At 41.9% G+C, this 19,333-nt stretch overlaps 1 long non-coding RNA gene across 1 annotated transcript; it reads left to right on the top strand.

Moving 5' to 3' along the window:
* Positions 1–967: 967 nt before the first annotated feature.
* LOC124858637 lies at positions 968–11,658 on the top strand. The gene is made up of 3 exons (XR_007035893.1): positions 968–1,104; positions 3,362–3,464; positions 11,602–11,658. It is a non-coding gene; the product is annotated as an uncharacterized LOC124858637 (long non-coding RNA).
* The last annotated feature ends 7,675 nt before the right edge of the window (positions 11,659–19,333 follow it).

Genomic DNA, 19,333 nt, shown 5'->3' with positions numbered 1-19,333 from the left:
TGGCCTTTCATACAGCGGCTGAATGGAATGAAACTCTCACTGGCTGCACAAGCTGCTGTTTTTCGCTCACATTGGCCTCTCTGACTCTTACCGCCCCTGATCTCATAGAGTGCACTGATGGCTGGAAGCTCAATGCCAGACTGGCATTCTCCAGGGTCAGGAATGGGCCTCCCTCTGATCCTAGCCCCACTGGCTGGCCGAGCTCATGGAAAATCCCCCTAGCCTGAGCTGAATAAAAGGATGTCCAGGGTTCCAGGAGAGACATGGATTATCAGGGCACAGGTGCTAAAGTATGTGTATGTGTGAAGATATGCCCCTGAGTCTTCTGGCTTTCTTAAACAACTGAGTTTACAACACAAAGTCTCCATCACATGCATGCATCCAAAGGTTGTGGAGGTTAATTGCAGCTACACAGATGAGGGAGTTGGGTCACCTTTATTTAAAAATGTGTGTGACTAAAAGACTAAGAAAAAAAGATGGCACTACATGAACTCAATATGCATGGGAAAAAAATATCCTCACACATGTGGATGAGAAGATGTGGTTTTGGTTATGTCCGGACCTAGTCTGTCTATTATCTGTTACCCTTCTGCATGCCTAAGTTCTTGCTCCACACACACACACACACACACACACACACACACACACACACACACACACACACACACACACACATGCTCTCATCTTGTCTTTTTATCTTTTCCACCCCCTTTTCCTCCCAGTCCTTTCATATGTGATTGTGTGTGAAAGGTCAAAGTTCAACCTGTGGGTTTAAGCTTTGGGTTTCACATGACCAAACACCTTTTGTTGCAGACTCCAGAAGGAAGACCAAATGTTTTTGTGTGTGCAGCTTGGCTGAGGGGTGTATCTTACATGTTGTGTCTAGTTTAGTCACAGACAACTCTACTTCCTACTGACCAGCCCCCTCACATAGGGCTTCACATCTTCTGAATGCCATGTGACTGCACAGAAATGTGTGAACATTTTATAAATACACAGACACACACATCTACACACACAGAAACACAGTTGAGCAGACAGAATGGACTAATATTGGTTTCATGCTTTTCACTGTTGAACAACAGCTGCAGGGGGAATCCGTTGGTAAGTCATGCAGCGAAACCAGCCTCACCCTGCCTGCAGGAAATCACCTGAAAGATTTATCTGACTTTCAAGTTTTTAATGCTCCATGATTTTGTTTAATAAAACAGTTAAAGCATAGTATAAGCTGGGTATAATCAGGGTGTTTTAGTTAATTGTTTAGCTGCTGTCACAATTATTAAAGCTATTACTTGTCCAAAAATATTCAACAATATTCAATGAGGTGTGTGGCCGTGAGCTACGGCCTTTAAGGCTTAAGGTATTCACACAAGACATCAGAATATTGCCTGTGAAATAAACTCTGCTGATTCAGCAGAAAATAATTTTGAATGGCTTTTGAAGGTCCTGGTGGTTCAGCAATGCATTTTTGCAATCTTTTGGGGATGACTAAGAAAGTTTCATTTTGTTTGCTTTGAAGAATCTGTAATCAAGGCTGAACATTCCAGTCCAGGTTTAGTAGGGAGCAGCAACCTGTACTATCCAAAGTGTCATTTATTCCTTCTCTCCTACTAAATTAGAGTTGTTAGAGCAGTAAACATAACAAATTTATCAAGTAGATTTTAGAATAAAAATGTTTAAAGCATAACTGGGAATACATTTTCTTAAATGGGACCTTCATATCCAAAATGAAAGGAATGTAGATTGCCACCTATTGTCATTTCTTTTTTGTGCATCATTCAGATGTGCAAATTTGTTGCAGATAACACAAAGACAAACTACTAATACCAACCCTACTATAAAAAAACTTTAATTATGATTACTATGCAGTAATGAAAAGCCACTGTTACTGAGAGTCACAGTTTCAGTTTAGCTTATTTATATATCGTAAATTCACAACATGTCATCTTAAGGTACTTTGAAATAATTAAAAAAGTCAATTCAGTTGAATCATACAGACAAACATCAAGTTTCATTCCAAATTGATCCTAGTTATCAAACAATGCTGTCAATTATACTTTATTATTCAAACTGGTTCAAAATTATTTCTATCTAAGGAAACCCAGCAGATTGCATCAAGTCAGTGACTTGCAGCATTTACTCCTTCTAGATGGGCATGTAGCTACAGTGGATAGTTGCTTGCTTAGTGTTGGTGACTTTGCAGGAATCCCTCATACTGAGCATGCATGTAGCTACAGTGGAAAGGAAAACTCTCCTTTAACAGGAAGAAACCTCCAGCAGAACCAGGCTCAGTGTGAGGAGCCATCTGGGGGTGAGAGAGCATACCCCCCAAAAAAGAAAACCACAGAAGCGCTGATTCAGGGGTAATTTCTATGTTAAAGAAAAATTAAAAGTTAATAGAAGTAGTAGGTCCCTTAGTGGCTTCATCTAGGAGAGAAACACAGCTAAGCAGATAAACTCTGAGCCGGCTTGCAAGTGTATAGGATGAACGAGAGCACATACAGTTAGATGCACTAAAAGTCTGAATTTAAAAGCAGAAAATTTAAAGACAGCCAGGTTTTTATGTCTTTAAGACATGCCTGTAGTCTACTTAACTTCGTTTTCGAAAGGACTACATTGTCTAATGCCACATGCATAACATTGTCGATTTGTCATCAATTTGTAAAAGGGTAGACATTAAATTGCTGCCATGTGCTGTGTTTTTCAGTGATGAACACAAGTTCATATGTTCTATGTTTTTTCATTTAATATGTCAAAGTGTTGTTCAAGTTACTTTAGAATGGCCAAACAGAGCAGTCTAGCCATCTACTGGTAGCTGAGAGTTTTAAGGAGAGATTGTGCTACTGCAGTAAAATATTAATGTTCCACATCTTTAGCAGGTGTGGCATAAAATGTAGCTGTCACCGTTGCTGCTGACCATTGAACCACAAGCAACTGTTGGACTGTAAAACACTTCTAGTAAAGCTCTGCCTTTCATCTCATTGATGTCTTCCTTGCTACAGATTGGTAACTCTTTTTGGAGGGTAACACACAACAAATATTCATATTTGTTTAATGCACACAGATTTTCATACAACTAAACTAAAATCCAGTTTCTGGCATGTGTGACAGCTACCAGAAACCTCACAGGTAGCAAGTCACAAATAGCTGGTAACACTGTCAAATTGTCATCAGAAGAATTTTGTGGCCTTGCTACACCACGCCCTGGATGAAATGAGGTCAAACTGGCTTCTGAATCTCTTAATATTCACTGACTCCTTGGCTTACTAAAGTTAGTTTCAGTATATTCTTATTTTCCTACCTTCGCCTTGTAGTAGCATGATTATTTGTCCTTTCAACATGCTCTATTTTTGACTTACAGGTGGAGGGTGAACCTGATGAGGTGGCTTTTCTTTATCTGGGTCACCTGCTAGAAAAAAAGAAAGAAGAATGGAGAGATGAAGAGGATCCACTGTGTAAAGAAGGTAAATCTCATTAAAACATTTAGAGGTTCTAAGTTGTGTTATTTTCTGAGTGTTTTAACTTAAAAAGGCTTGGCATCAAAAGCAAACACAGTAAATGCTAGTGTTTTGATCAGCACTTTGCAGAGACAAGCTGTCAAGCTGTTGTTGGACAACTACATCTGTGTAATCTGCAGTTTATAACATTCAAAGTAAATGACAGCCGTCATCTATAAATTGGTTTGGCAACATGTTAGAATATAAAATAACATTTTTGCTCTTATCTCCAACAACACAGACAAGAAATGAGGGTACCATGCTACAGTGTAAAAATCAAGTGTAATAATAACCAATAACCAAATTATAACCATTAAAGCTGATTTAGGACTTAAAAGTCATCAAGAACCTGATGGAAAGAAAGGCTATTTTGCACTATAACTCAAGGTTTTGACCTCAATTTATTTTAAGAGGAAGTCACAAAGGAGTAGAAAAAAAAGAAAAGGATGCACATAATTTAGGAGCCAAGAGAAATCCATCAGCTTTTAGTACCATGCCACGAACTAGACAATAGAGAAAGATGCCTCACTTTGGTATGTCACATGGTGTTGTTTAACTGTCTTTTCAAAACTGAGTTCCAGACTTTTTCTGTCTCTCAAAACAAACAGCTTATTGGCCAGACGGGAGGTCACCTATTGCAGCGTTTCTTAACCCTGGTCCTCAGGGCCCACCGTCCTGCATATTTTAGTTGTTTCTCTGCTCCCACACACCTGCCTGAAATAAATGGCTGATTAACAGGCTTCTGCATTTGAAACCAGTGTGGTGGAGCAGAGACATCTCATGAACAACAATGGGCCCTGAGGACCAGGGTTAAGAAACACTGACCTATAAGATGAACCAGAGGTGCTGCCGTTTCTTCAGCATTTGACTTTGGATGCGCTGGAGGTTTTGCACTTTGAGTCACATCAGAAACTGTTAATGAAGAGAGAACATGCTTGGAAAAGGTTTCTGAAAGCACACACCTGAGACAAAAAGGGCCTTACAGACCTTTCTTTACTCTGGTAGCAGCAGTAATCACTTATCTACAATGTGTGGCCTGTGTGTGATTTTTTTCAAAGAAGCTGCTATGTGCACATTGTCACTGATCTGGCTTTTGCTGAGTGGATCTCACCAGGTAGCCGAAATGAACAATCCTCATCAATAAATACTGTGCCATGATCAGTACCTTGTGCATTGGTATGCACTGGGCTTTTAGTTATAATAGGGCATTTGGCTAGGGAGAAATCCTCACATCTCCAAATGGCATTTATTGCTTAGAGTTGCAGTTCAAATGCAAAATCGACTTGTAATGTTGTCAAAAAGAATTAGTGGCATTATATATATGGATGAAATGGGAGGAGGAGGAAATATTCTACTGCACATTTGACGCCCTTAGCAGTAGTATTGTCCTAAAAAGAATAGAAGCCATAAGGGAATAATTCTGCAACCATGTCTGCCATAATGCACGGTTTGCTCCAGTCTGTTGTGAACGAAAATCTGTCCCAAAAAGCAAAGCTTTCGATTGACAGGGCTAAGACCCAACCTGACCCAACACATGCACACACACACACACACACACACACACACACACACACACACCTAGCTGTGTGCCACTTTTTTGTTTTTGTCAGATGCTGTCACAAGGGCACTCAAACACAAACAGTGCCCCTAAGCATTGGTCATATGTCCAACCTGTTCTACTTGTCCCTCTGCACCTTTGTACATTCATAAGATCACACAGACAGACAGCTGTTATCAACCACACCCAGGGATGAGAGACATGTTGAGTGAAACTGGACGGCTGCTTGATCAGTATTGAATAGGGCAAACATTCAAGCACATGTGCAAACCTCACACAAAGTTAGCATGGGACTCAGAAAAAGGAAAAGTCGCTTCTAAATGTCTCACAGTTTGTCTCATCCACAACCTGTCAGTCAAGAGCTTATGTACATTATTGCCATTGCAGGACTGTTTTGCTGTGTGTAAACATTATCTTAGCACCTATCATCAGTTTTTAGATGATGATTTTAGCCATAGTTCTTTTTGGTACAAGACACCATATGTTGGAACCTGTTAGGATTACCAAAGCAGACTCAGACATGTGCACAGTGACATATTCACAGAAAACATGTGAAAATTTCCCTAATTTTATCTCTTTGTTCCAGTCAGTCATCCACTCGGGTGGTTAAAACACACTTAACAAACCAATGGCAGAGTGATGACAATCTGAGCGGATTGTGTATATTTCAATCTGCAAGTGTGAAACTTCAGATGAGCTGAAGTCTACTTTGAAACTATAAATTCAAAAGCAGCAACAGCAGTAACTGCTTCAGTTTAGATCATGGATATTTATTAACACTAAAAGTGCACGAGTGCCTCATTGTTGGCAAATTTGATGAAAACACCTGCAGAAAGGAATTTTCCAAACACGCAACCTCTGCCTACAATTTATACTGTATAATTATTCCCATGTGATCTTTGCTGTCTTGACTAAATGTCTTGACTTTTAAGGATATATTTGCTTCGATAACTTCAGTGTTCCTATTCTGTCAGACAGAGAGAGGTAATAAAAATCCCCGCTCCATGGCCTGACATGCAACCCTATATCATCAGGTGCTGGGGTGCTGGTTTCCTTCACACAGTAATCTTCATCTGTACTCGTACTTGTGGTCTTCCGCTTATCCGGGACCGGGTCGCAGGGGCAGCAGGCTCAGCAGAGACACCCAGGCGTTCCTAAATATAAGCACAAAAATTATGTGCTTACTTAAGGTGGATTTTATGCTTGTTGGATATTGGAGTATATACTACCTTGGTCGCATAAAGTGTTGTGACTAATCTTGCAATAACTTGTGAGACTATAATAATACACTTCAAGAGGGTGACTTTACAGTGGATGTAGACTGTGCTTTAACAAAAAATATATTAACCATGGATGGTCTTTGCGTGGCCTAGGTGGGGTCATCGATGTGGATACTCCGAGTCCCTCCCGGATGACCGAGCTCCACACCCTATCTCTAAGGGAGTGCCCGGCCACCCCACGGAGGAAGCTAATTTCAGCCGCTTGTATCCAGGATCTCATTCTTTCGGTCATGACCAAAAGTTCATGGCCATAGGTGAGGGTAGGAAAGTAGACCGACCGGTAAATCGAGAGCTTCGCTTTTCGGGTCAGCTCTCTCTTCACCACAACGGAGCGGCACAGCGCCCGCATTATTGCGACAGCCGGACCGATCCATCTGTCGATCTTCCGCTCCATTCTTGCCTCACTTGTGAACAAGACCCCGAGATACTTGAACTCCTCCACTTGAGGCAGGAACTCCCCTCCAACCTGAAGAGGACAAGCCACCCTTTTCCGGTCGAGAACCATGTCCTCGGACTTGGAGGACCTGATCTTCATCCCAGCCGCTTCACACTCGGCTGCGAACCACCCCAGCGCGTGCTGTGGGTCTTGGCTAGAGGGGGCCAGCAGGACCACGTCATCTGCAAAAAGAAGAGACAAAATCCTCTGGTCCCCAAACCAGACCCCCTCCGACCCTTGGCTGCGCCTAGAAATCCTGTCCATAAAAGTTATGAACAGGACCGGTGACAAAGGGCAGCCCTATCGGAGTCCAGCATGCACAGGGAACAGGTCCGACTTAGTGCCGGCAATGCGAACCAGACTCCTGCTCCGCTTGTACAGAGATCGGACGGCCCCTAATAAAGGGCCCCTGACTCCATACTCTGGAGCACCCCCCACAGGGTCACAGTCAAATGCTTTCTCCAGGTCCACAAAACACATGTAGACCGGCTGGGCAAACTCCCATGAACCCTTGAGTACCCTGTAGAGGGTATAGAGCTGGACCAGTGTTCCAAAGCCGAGACGAAAACCACACTGCTCCTCCCCTGAAGCCGAGGTTCGACTATCGGCCGGACTCTCCTTTCCAATACCCTGGCGTAGGCCTTACCAGGGAGGCTGAGGAGTGTGATCCCCCTGTAGTTGGAATACACCCTCCAGTCACCCTTCTTATGAAGGGGGACCACCACCCCAGTCTGCCAGGCCAGAGGTACTGTCCCCGACCGCCACGCAATGTTGAAGAGGCGTGTCAACCATGACAGCCCCACAACATCCAGAGACTTGAGGTACTCAGGGCGGATCTCATCCACCCCCAAAGCACTTTCACCACGGAGCTTTTTAACCACCTCAGTGACTTCCGCCTGGGTGATGAAAGAGTCCAACCCCGAGTCCCCAGCCTCTGTTTCCACCAGGGAATGCGTGATGGCAGGATTGAGGAGATCCTCGAAGTACTCCTTCCACTGCCCGATAATGTCCCCAGTTGAGGTAGGCACCGCAGACCTTACAGCCGCAGCTACGGGCAGCAGCATCGACAATAGATGCGGAGAACATGGTCCACTCGGACTCTATGTCTCCAACATCCCCCGGAATCTGGACAAAGCTCTCCCGGAGGTGGGAGTTGAATACATCCCTGGTCGAGGGCTCCGCCAGACGTTCCCAGCAGACCCTCGCTATGCGTTGGGCCTGCCAAGTCTGTCCAGCTTTCTCCTCCTCCAGCGGAACCAACTTACCACCAGGTGGTGATCAGTGGACAGCTCAGCCCCTCTCTTCACCCGGACTGTCCAAAACATGCGGCCGAAGGTCTGATGATACGACAACAGTCGTTCATTGACCTCCTGCCTAGGGTGTCCTTGTGTGCCAAGTGCACTGATGGACACCCTTATGTTTGAACATGGTGTTCATTATGGACAATCCGTGACCAGCACAGAAGTCCAGTAACAAAACACCACTCGGATTCAGATCGGGGAGGCCATTCCTCCCGATCACGCCTCTCCAAGTGTCACTGTCGTTTTCCACGTGGGCGCTGAAGTTCCCGAGCAGAATAATGGAGTCCCTGGGATGGGCACTATCCAGCACCTCTGACAGGGACGCCAAGAAGGCCGGGTACTCCGCACTACCGCTCGGCCCGTAGGCCGAAACGACAGTCAGTAACCTGTCCCCAACCCGAAGGCGCAGGCATACGACCCTCTCATCCACCGAGGTAAACCCCAACACGAGCTGGCTGAGCTGGTGGGCAACAAGCATCCCACCCCAGCCTGCCACCTCTCCCCTTGGGCCACTCCAGAGTAGAAAAGAGTCCAGCCCCTCTCAAGGAGATGGGTTCCAGAGCCCATGTTGTGTGCGGAGGCGAGCCCGACTATTTCTAGTTGATATCTCTCGACCTCCCGCACAATCTCAGGCTCCTTCCCCCCCAGCGAAGTGACATTCCACGTCCCGAGAGCCAGCCTATGCATCCGGGGATCGGGCCGCTGAGGTCTCCACCTTCGTCCGCCACCCAATCCTTTTTGCACCAGTCCCTCACGGTTCCCCCTGCAGGTGGTGGGCCCTCTCTCGTTCAGGCTTGGCCCGGCCGGGTCCCGCGAGGAGCAACCCAGCCACCAGGCGCTCTCCGACAAGTCCCGACCCCAGGCCTGTTTCTAGGGTGAGACTCCGGCTCCGCCATACCGGGCGACTTCACATGCCTCGATTTAATCGTTGTCATGAGGGGTTCTTGAATCACTCTTTGTCTGACCTGTCACCTAGAGCCTGTTTGCCATGGGAGACCCTACCAGGGGCATTTAAGCCCCAGACAACATAGCCTCTAGGATCATTCCAGCACTCAAACTCCTCCACCACGTTAAGGTGGCGGTTCAAGGAGGGGGAACCCAAGCATTCCTTGTCTAACTCTTTATCACCGGCGGGTGATAAAGAGTTAGACTGGGGGATGGCCTGGGGGATGGCCTCGTGTCTCTCGTTAAGGTGGTGGTGCAAGGAGGGGTAATCTTCATCTATTTAATCAAAATAGATAGTCACAAGTCTTTTTTTTTCCCAAATCAAATCTGAGGTCCGTCAGCGTCAAGTCTTAAGAGAAAAGTCCAAGACAAGTTCCTAGTTTTTAAGGGGAGGGTCCAAGTCTTGTCTCAAGTCTTTGAGGGGCAAATCCAGTCAATTCACAATTTGTTGGGTGTCAAGTCCAACTCAAGTTGCAAGTTCTTTGGCCCGAGTATAAGTCAAGCTCAAAGCCTTTTGCTCCAAGTCTCTCACTAAATTTACACCCTCACTTTGAATGTATAACATTTAGTCTGCCTAAAACATAGTAGGTTATGAAATCAAATTGTTCATAACATTTGAGAGCACCTATGCATACTGTGAGCAGTGCTATTATGTGGCCATATCTGGCAATTGTGCCATTCACTTTGGGATGGCAATATTTCAAACGTCCAGCCTTACAAACCATCATAAGCCTGCACTCTGAAAATAAGTTAGACTTTGCCCCAAAGATTCAGTCACAGCACTTGCTTAGGTTATGCCAGGACCAGATAGTTCTTTAAAGAATCTGAGCTATCGTACTACACTTCCCAAAATGCCTCAGGGAAAATGGTCGTAACTCTGAGCAGACAACCAAACTCTCTTGACACCATCAGCAACTCCATAAGGGTTCCACCAGCAGGATGAAAGCTACACTTCTTCTCCTGAATCCAAGGTTCAAAGGCTGGAGCCTTCCTTAAATCCTCTTAGAGTAAACTTCCCCATCCATTAACAATTGTCTACAAATGAATCAACAATGTCGGTCTTAAATTTACTCTTTTTACTCGATCATTCCTGTTCGTTGATGATCACCAAATCTTTGCTCAGTCTGTCTGATGCAAAATGCTTTTTTCTTCCAAATGACTGCAAATTTTTCCGTTAGTTTTCTCTGTAATGATAACAAGAATATGAATTTGAACAAATAGTTGTGAAGTTGCAATTGAAGACTAGAGGATGGATTTTATCCTTGGCTCTTTCAGTTAATGAAAAGCCAGACCAGTGGTAATACAAATAGGCCAGTAAAGACTCCCCAGTGCAGACTGCTTAAGCTAGAAAAATAGCTTGCTCTTTTGTAAACCAAAACATAGCGTAAAATTAATTACACGTACAATAGACTACTTGTAATTTAGGAATTTATTCTCTGGAACCTAAATATACCTTCTACTGTCAGGATTTGGAGTTCTGCGGCCTGCTGCTTACACCTTTTCGGCTGTGATGGGGCAACCGACGGACCAATCCTTCAGTAGTAAGACCCCACGCTTCATGTTACCGGCTACTTTGTTTGTGAACCATCACTCTGAGGCTTTATCTGCCCTAGTTGACTCAGATTGTGATCTGAACTTGATTGATTTTGATTTTGTTTCAAAGAAAGGGATTTCCACAGAAAGATTGACTCAGCCACCGGTTATTCACCTTTTGAGGTTTCATTGGGATACCAACCTCCGTTGTTCCCATCGGAGGAAAAGGACATCACGGTTCCTACTGTACAACACCACATACGGAGATGTAAACGGGTTTGGAACGCCGCCACCCGGGCGCTTCACCAGACAGCTGCCCGAAACAAGCGCTATGCAGACCGTCGAATACTGCCTGCTCCTAGTTACCTTCCTGGTCAGAAGGTTTGGCTCGCCGCATGGGACATTCCACTCAAGTCCCTGTCCAGAAAGCTCTCTCCCAGGTTCATCGGACCCTATGTAATTGATTATCTTGTGGGTCCTGCATCTGTTCGCCTTCGTCTGCCTCCTAGTCTCCGTGTTCACCCTGTTTTTCACGTTTCTCAGTTGAAACCTGTTCAGACCAGCACACTCTGCCCTCCGGCCTTGCCCCCTCAGCCCGCCCGGGACTTTCAGGGCCACCCTGTCTACATCAGTACCTCGTTGACTGGGAGGGGTATGGTCCGGACGATCGTTCCTGGGTTCCGGGTTCCTTCATTGTTGATCCCTCTTTGATCCGGGATTTCCGGGCCCACCAAGCAGCGTCTTCTGGGCCGCCAGGAGGCGGCCGTTGAGGGGGAGGTGGTGTCAGGATTTGGAGTTCTGCTGCCTGCTGCTTACACCTTTTCGACACTAGGTGCTGCCAGTAGGAGTGTACTTGAGGCGACAGGTGTTGTGCATCTTCTCATCAGCTGGGAAGCATATAGAGGAAGGTTGCCAACACCTCGGCGCCTGAGTGTTTTTGCCTCCGTGGTAATTTCTGGCCAGCTCTGAAATCTTTGCATGTTTTTTACCATGGATATCTTATGAAGGATCTGTTGTTGCGAACTCTAACTTGCTTTGTTACCTGTTCCAGGTGTGAATCCTACCTGATCTGTTCCAGTCCTCCGTAGTGGCTAAGGCTACTTCCTGATCTAGTCTGTGCATGGCAAGCTGAACTCCTTTCCTGACATTTATTCTCTCCCTGGCGGGTTATTCCGGAATCTCCAGTAAGATACGTTTATGTTGGTTCATGTTTCTGAGGTTCAGCTATTTATCTTTTCTCTTTGTGTTTTCACAGTAAGGAAGATTAGACTTGTCGCTCCTGTTGTTCCTGATCAATCTTTCAATAAAAACGTATTCCTTTTACAAAGTTCTCTGAGAATCTCTGCATGTGGGTTAAGTTGGCTGTAAAAATCATGACATCTATAAGCTTTAAGGTCCATTAGAAGTTTGAACGGGATGTCATTGATGTTTATTAAAAAAGTATTTAGGATTTTGATTGTTATGACTGATTGTACATGTGATAAAGGAAAAAAACTTAAAATGATCTAAACAATTAAGTCTTCTTTGCATGGGGGTCTCCTTGCAATATGTATGGATAAATTTTCCAGACTCAAAATGCCTAGATTTGTTGGTTCACATGAAGATCAATCCAGCCGCTAAAAACTGGATGGGGAAAAAGCTGTAAAATGTTGAAACCACAAATGTGTGTGTATTTGTTGCAGAGGTGGGGGGATTTCAGGTTTGGTCTTAATGTCCTGAGGGCTGGGGAGGTTTGAATGTCAGTTTCTCTAATAACGGGAATCGGTGAAAAGGTCACCGGGAGTCGCCTGACCACACCAACGGGACAATCTGTGTGTGAGTGTGTGTGCGTGAGCGTTGTGTATTTGACTTTGTGTGTGTTTGTGTGATTTATATTCTTATTTGCCTTCCGAAAACGTGTGTGTTTGGTTATAAGTATGTGTGTGTGTGATATTAAAAGGAGGCATGGACCATGCCCAGGGCAGAAATTGATTCTCTAGCAAAGGGGAGGAAATGAGGAGAAAAAAGAAAAATGGCAGAAGGTCATGTAGTGTTAGTAGAGCAGGAAAAGGGAAAGAAAGTAAGAGAAAGAGGACAAGAGAGAGGACTACTATGAGGTGAAGGGGAAACAAGTTTGGGAAAACAGTGTGAGGTACTTAAAGAAGAGAGAAGGGGTTGGACAAAATATGGAAAAAAGAAACACCACCGAATGACAGAGATAGAGATGGTGGAATAATGGGAATAAGTAAGAGAAAAAAATTAACAATGAAGATGAACAACAATATATTTGTCCTGAAGGGTCAGGCTACGGATGTAATAGTCTGAAGTCCCAAAGTCACACAAACAATTCATTGTTCACAGGTGATTGTCAGTTTTATCAAGAAAGTGGTATGCTTGTGACTCTTTATATTTTGACGTAAATGCCACAACAAAGCAATGCAAAAATGATACAACTTATTAAGACATTAAGGGTTTTGAAAACCTTCCTGTTATTCTGTTTATTATCTGCATAAAAAGGTTTTCTGGTTCCCAATAAACTATAGCATGAGTAAGGAACCAAAATGGTCACAATATGAAAACCCAAAATCTAAATGTTTGATATTTAAAAAGTTTTAATTTGGAATTTTTTATATTTTACTTTGCTAAGATACCCAAGAAATAATAACATAATTTATTAAAAAATCTCCCTTCTCTATATTTCAGTACAAAGGTTATTGGTTTAGTTTAGATGCAAATGGAAGTATTTTACAGATCTGCTCTGGAATTAGCACTTTCTAAATAGGCTTTTTGCTCTTGTTACACCAGGTAAGCCTGGTCCATAATGTGCAGGAGACTCATAGAAGGGAAATTGCATTAATATTTGAAATTCTGCAGCCATGTGGTTATTAGGCTGGTCTCTTCTGCTTCCACAGTGATACATTAGGCCAAGACAATTGCCATGTATTTTACATGGTCCTGTCAACAAGAGAAGATGAATGCTGCCGCATAATGATGTCCTTTTCAAAGGCCTGGTAGAACTTTAAAAACGAAAAAGAGGAAGTACATCAGAAAGCCCTTGGGCTGTAAATGCGTGCGTGTGTGTGTGTGTCAGACACCAGCCTGCTGCCTGTCCTCTGGTCAAACAGCTGACCTGATTTGCCTTCTTAAAGCCTCAGAGTTATCTGCCCCTGGGGATGAATGCTTGAAACACAAGTTTGTCCTGCACTATTTTGAAGGGACTTAGAAACACACTTGCACATCACACACACAACGTTGTGACCCTGACTCACCCTTTACCTCTAAAGCGATTTTGGCCTAAATCCTCAAGTGGCATCTTTTGAGACTTTGAACCGTCAGATGGTTGACCAGTCTCACGGTGCACAGATTTTGTAGGCGGTTTGTGTGTGAGTGTGTCTCTGCGTGATTGGAAGTGCCGCGCCATGATGTCCAAGCGATTATCGGTTAATAGGACTCAGAGTATGATGCTTAGCGGTTACTGTGACCCCAAGAGGTTTTCTAGAAAGACCAAATACCTTTATCGCATTACGCATTTTGTGTAAGGGCACATGCAATGATATCTTGTACACACTAAAAGTTCTTCTAATGCAATTGAAGTTTTGCACAAATAATTAGCTGTACACTGCATTTTGAAATATAATACTGAAAATCACATGTACACACCTCAAATTTAGGATCAAAATAGTAATTTATTTAAATTTCTACCTACATTTCTTCCCTGCCCCATTAACTTGGTCTGTTCCCATAAGCAAGGGTTTACTAATGTGATTTTTGTGTGCAGCCCATAGTGGTGAATGAGTGGCAGTGTGCCAAAGCCAATAAGAAGCAGCAGTTTTTGAGTTAGGGGGAGGGGAAACCCTCATGTTTTATTCATATTTATTCAAAATAATCCCTAGACAGTTAGGTTTAATAGTCCATGTGAGCTTCCCATGTATGTGCATGATTGTTGTAAAATAACTTCAAAAGTTATTAGAATTATTTAAAATGATCTTGTATGTGTTGTTAATTTTTATAGCAGATAGAATACCTCATATTATTTCACAGTTTTAGTTAAAAGGTTAATTACACCTGCCTGTGTGATGCTCTGTCAGGAGAAAACAATGTATCTTCTTTGCTTGGGACAATCTGATACAAAAACTTATAGATCTAAATTATTCATACCCCTGGTAGATTCAGATTAATGTTATTTTCATGCAACCAGTAAGTTTGTTTCTGATAGGAAAAGAGACAGGCTTCTCTTAAAAGATATAAAACACCTTAAAAGGAGAATAAAAAAATAAAAAAATATTATTTTATTTACATTTTATAAAAAATGACTAGAACAGAATTATTTTACCCTTTATAATCAATGAAAAATTTTTGACTGATATTACAGCTGTCAAAATCTTCTTAAAATTGCTTACCAGCTTTTTGCATGTTTCCACTAGTATTTTGACGATTACCTTTGATGATGAGCTCCAAGTCTTTGAGGATTGAAACCCTCCTTGCCTCCCTCCACAAATCCTTGGGATTCTGGTTGGGTCACTCCAAAACATCAATAACATTTCCAGTAAGAAGAAACATGTTAGCGTAGTAAAAAAATAATTTAAAAAAATTATATCTTTACCTGTGCTCTTGTTAATTTTTGGCTGCAAATAAATACAACGTATAGATGAAAGAAATATAGTAAAAAAAAGAAAGACTGCTCGAGACCTTGACTCTCTTGTTATGCAAAACTGGGGTCAAGTTTTGGATAACTGCAGAGCCTTCTCGGACTTCGGATGTGGTCTCTTGTTAACACAGACTCCTATTATCATAATCAACAGCTCTTGCCTCTGGTCTGCAATCAACTAAATCAAAGAGTCTTTAAGCAGGGAGACTAGAGTGTGTGCATATTAAACTGGAAACTACACCAATGCTTACATTTGCAGCTAATTTAAATTCCCACATGTAATGCATTTAATCAAATAAGGCAGTACAACTATTAGTGCATTTATTGGTTGATTTAAAGTTTATTTTGTAGGATTCCTGCTATTATTAAACCTTGGTTACTACTTTTTGACTTAAGCAACTCTTGCTTTTAACATTATGGGAAATTCACAGAATTTGACATTACCATCATTCATAATTCATCCTTATTAAAGAGTTTGTTTTCAAATTGACACAAAACAGCAATTTTTGAAACATTTCACAGGCACGTCCTGAATCTGAAGTTTATCTTGTCAGCACATTTAAATGAGTGCACACTGGGGTAGGTAGTGTCTATGTGTCTCTCAGTGTCTGCTCTCAATACAAATGACCTTTCATGACTTAAGGGGGATCCCAATACGGCTTTCCCAGACACACTGACCTTTCAGCCCAGACAGGGCATACGGGATGTGTGAATTGAGTGAATGTCTGTGAGTGTGCACGACTAAAACGGAGAAAAAAAGAGTTAAAGTCCGTATCGTTAAACAAATACATGGCATTAGAAAGCAACAAATTAAAAACAATACATCTTCAAACGTCTGTTGGTTTATGCAAACTTCTATGATTTTACAACACTCTGTATATTGTCTCACTGCATTTCAATTAATGAAAGTAACTTTTAGGGTGAAATGTTTCTAGATTCTTTTCATGATGCAAACATTTTTACAACTATCTGATGACCTGGGTACTCTCTAAATTTTCAATGTTTAGCAGTATACATTAAAAAGATCCTGTTCACACTCAATCAAAACTGCCCCAGGAGCTTAAAATTTAAGAATACATCTGGCATCGTGGCTGGCACCATGGCAAATATTCCATATTCTCCAGGCAAAAAAAAGAAAACATGCTATTCTTGGTAAGTTTCTCTCTCAGCTATATTTCTCTCACAGCTGGAGAGAAGCGTACACACCTCCAGATTGCACATATAAGCTGTTTACTGAGGCTGGGATGTTTGAAATTGTTTTGTGGCTGACGTGTATTTGCAAAATGTACTTGTGACAATATCAAAAAGAAATGTACAAAATATACCTATTGCTAAGGAGCTGGTGGAAAGATATGGGCTTTCTATACAAATTAGCAATAGTTGCTGCCAGACTTACAAATAACATCAGGCTTCGATGAGATCATCTTAGAGTGATCAGCAAAAAAAAAATAAAAAGAATACATTTTGGCCAGACAATATTTGTGACAAGTTAAATAATGTGCATAAATAATAAATAATAAATAATGTAAATTTAATTTACTAAAAAAGAAAAATACTGTGAACAGAGAACAGATAAATTTGTTCTCTTTCCTGGTGACTCAATAATGAAATGACAACCTTCTGTTCTTGCAAACTGTTTTTGATACATATTCTGGGCAGAACAGTGTTCTTTTGTGGTGTCAGAGAAATATGAATATGGTGTACTGCAGCGGAAGAGAACTGTGAAGACTTTCTTTGGGTTCTACACTTGAGTTCTTGTGAAGTATTAAATATACTTGCCAGAAAGAGCCTTGAGCTTTACCTTGCAGCCTCTGGTAAAATAACAAATTTCTCTGGTCTTGCAGAGTATGTATTGCCAAATACACTTGAAGTATCACACTTCTACATTGATGTTCTTCAAATAGAAGCTGTGCAGCTTTCATAGTAATCTGGTGTTTTTGGCAACATAGATGGCATTGTAAAGAGAAAGACAAATGCTTTGTAGCAGCTATAAATAAAGCTTCGGAGCAAGTTTCTGGCAACCAAACAATTTGTAATATATGCAGAGTGGATGGAGTAAGTTTTTCAGCCTAACAACGATGTCACTGTGTCATGTCACATCAAAAGTGTCATCAATCTAGAGGTAAAATAAAAGGCCAATGCATCACTGCCTTGTAGCCATGCATTCACTGTGCAAGTCTGCATGCTTCTGGAGGGGTCCTATTGCCTTAAAATAAGCTGGGGGAGGGCCAGCTTTTGTGATGAACCTCCCCATCACCATCCCTCTCCTGTCTTTCCTTCTTTCTTCATCTGTGTGAAATACCCAACGCATCCACGGTGCTGAACTGACTCTAATCGATTTGTCTGTGAAGGCGAAGCGTCACCCTCAGAGTACCACAATGCAATTCTCTCTATCTCTCTAAATGACACACACGCCCTGAGTACTAAATGAAGTCTGATCTAGATGCTCCGACATTCTTCCTTGAGATAAATAATGTGAAGATACTAACGTAATCTAATGTGGTAATGTAATGTAACTTGAAATTACATTTCATTTTATATACTCTTGCCTTACTTAGCAACACTCAATTATGAAATTAAAGCCTTTTAAGATGTCTCCTAGTGTCACCTAGCAACACTAGGCTAAACTCAGAGAGTTTACGCCTTGTTTTGAAGAAATGTGACCAGTTAAAGTCAAGTTAAGGGAAAACACGTATGTATGTTGTTAGAACTATATTCTGGTTGATCTGAACCAGATTTGTTAGGTATTACTGTGACTTCAGCTGTTTTCCACATCTACCTAACTTATCAGTCTCAATCAACATTTTGAAATTTAGGGAAATCATGAGTTTCACTAAAAGATAAAACTGGGCTTTATCAAAAGCATAGAACTAACAAAATTGTATCAAACTAAAATTGTGTTTTCTAGTATTAGGTACAATTCCCACTTACTGGAAGAGGCAAAACAGATAGTAGCAAGTAGTCACTGTCTTGAGGAATTAAAGGATTAAAGGAAATTAACAGAGTGACATCAGGTCATCAGGCTTCAGTAATCTAAATTTTCTATTAGAACAGATTTTGCAGGAATGTCTGAGGTGGTGCAAATTATACTCTTAAACAGATCCTTCTAGAATTTGAAAAGCTTCATGGAGCATGCACTAATGATTCTATGACTCCAGCTTTTCTTTGCATCTCCACAACCTTTTTTCATGTATGAAAACACATGGTTTTGTGGAGAGATTATGACCAGGTAGTATTTTAGTTCTGGTATATAACTCTCCTAATGTCCTTTTATTTGGATAAACAAAATAAAATTTGTACTACACTAATAAGCTAAAGGCTATAAATGGCAATTTGAAAGTGTTAATGACAAAACACTATGTAGGGATTGCAACCATATTTATTTTTATGCAGAATTACTTTCCATCACATCACTTGGTTACCCTGGTGTGTGTGTTGTTCTCTGCTTTATAGCACACAAGCAATGTTAATATATGGATCAACTTCAGAGTAAATAAACAATGAAAGCATTGGGATGAAGGTCTTGATACCCTAATTGTTTCAAGGTCTGCATTGGTCCCGGATGCTCTGACCAGCTGTTAACTTGTCTGTTCAGAGCATATTTCTTTACAGTTAATCAAAATAAGAATAAGAGAGTTATTTACTGCAGCAAGATACTAATTGCTAATAGTCGTTCCACTGAATCCCACAACAAAAATACTCATAACTGTCCCTTTGATATGATAATTTATTATTAATAATGAAATATACCCTAGATGTAGCTACAAACTGACATTCACTATTAAGTAAATCCATTTTTGTTCCCATTTAACTGGTCTTTGGCTTCTGTGTATTTGAGTGTGTGTTAAGGTCAAAGACTAATTACAACACCCATGTGCCAGCTTGGTAACAAAGTGTTACCTTAACACACGGGTGCTAATCCATGATTGTACCATGCTGAGTTACACAAAGCCAACATTGACCTGCTGTGTACAGCCTGACCTGGCATCTGTATCATCGTGTTTGTGGCCACCTGCTGTGTGTGCATGTGTGCGCATGTGGGTGAGGGCATATGGGTGATTTGTGTGGAAATGTCTGTGTCTGAAACACCACTCGATGGACAGTGTCTTCTGTTATGCACTAGGGCACAGATGGAACAGTCTCATTCACAAGTGTT

The sequence above is a fragment of the Girardinichthys multiradiatus genome, chromosome 22 (assembly GCF_021462225.1).
Source record: "Girardinichthys multiradiatus isolate DD_20200921_A chromosome 22, DD_fGirMul_XY1, whole genome shotgun sequence".
Classification (NCBI taxonomy): domain Eukaryota; kingdom Metazoa; phylum Chordata; class Actinopteri; order Cyprinodontiformes; family Goodeidae; genus Girardinichthys; species Girardinichthys multiradiatus.
This window is presented reverse-complemented; position numbering and strand designations above follow the sequence as displayed.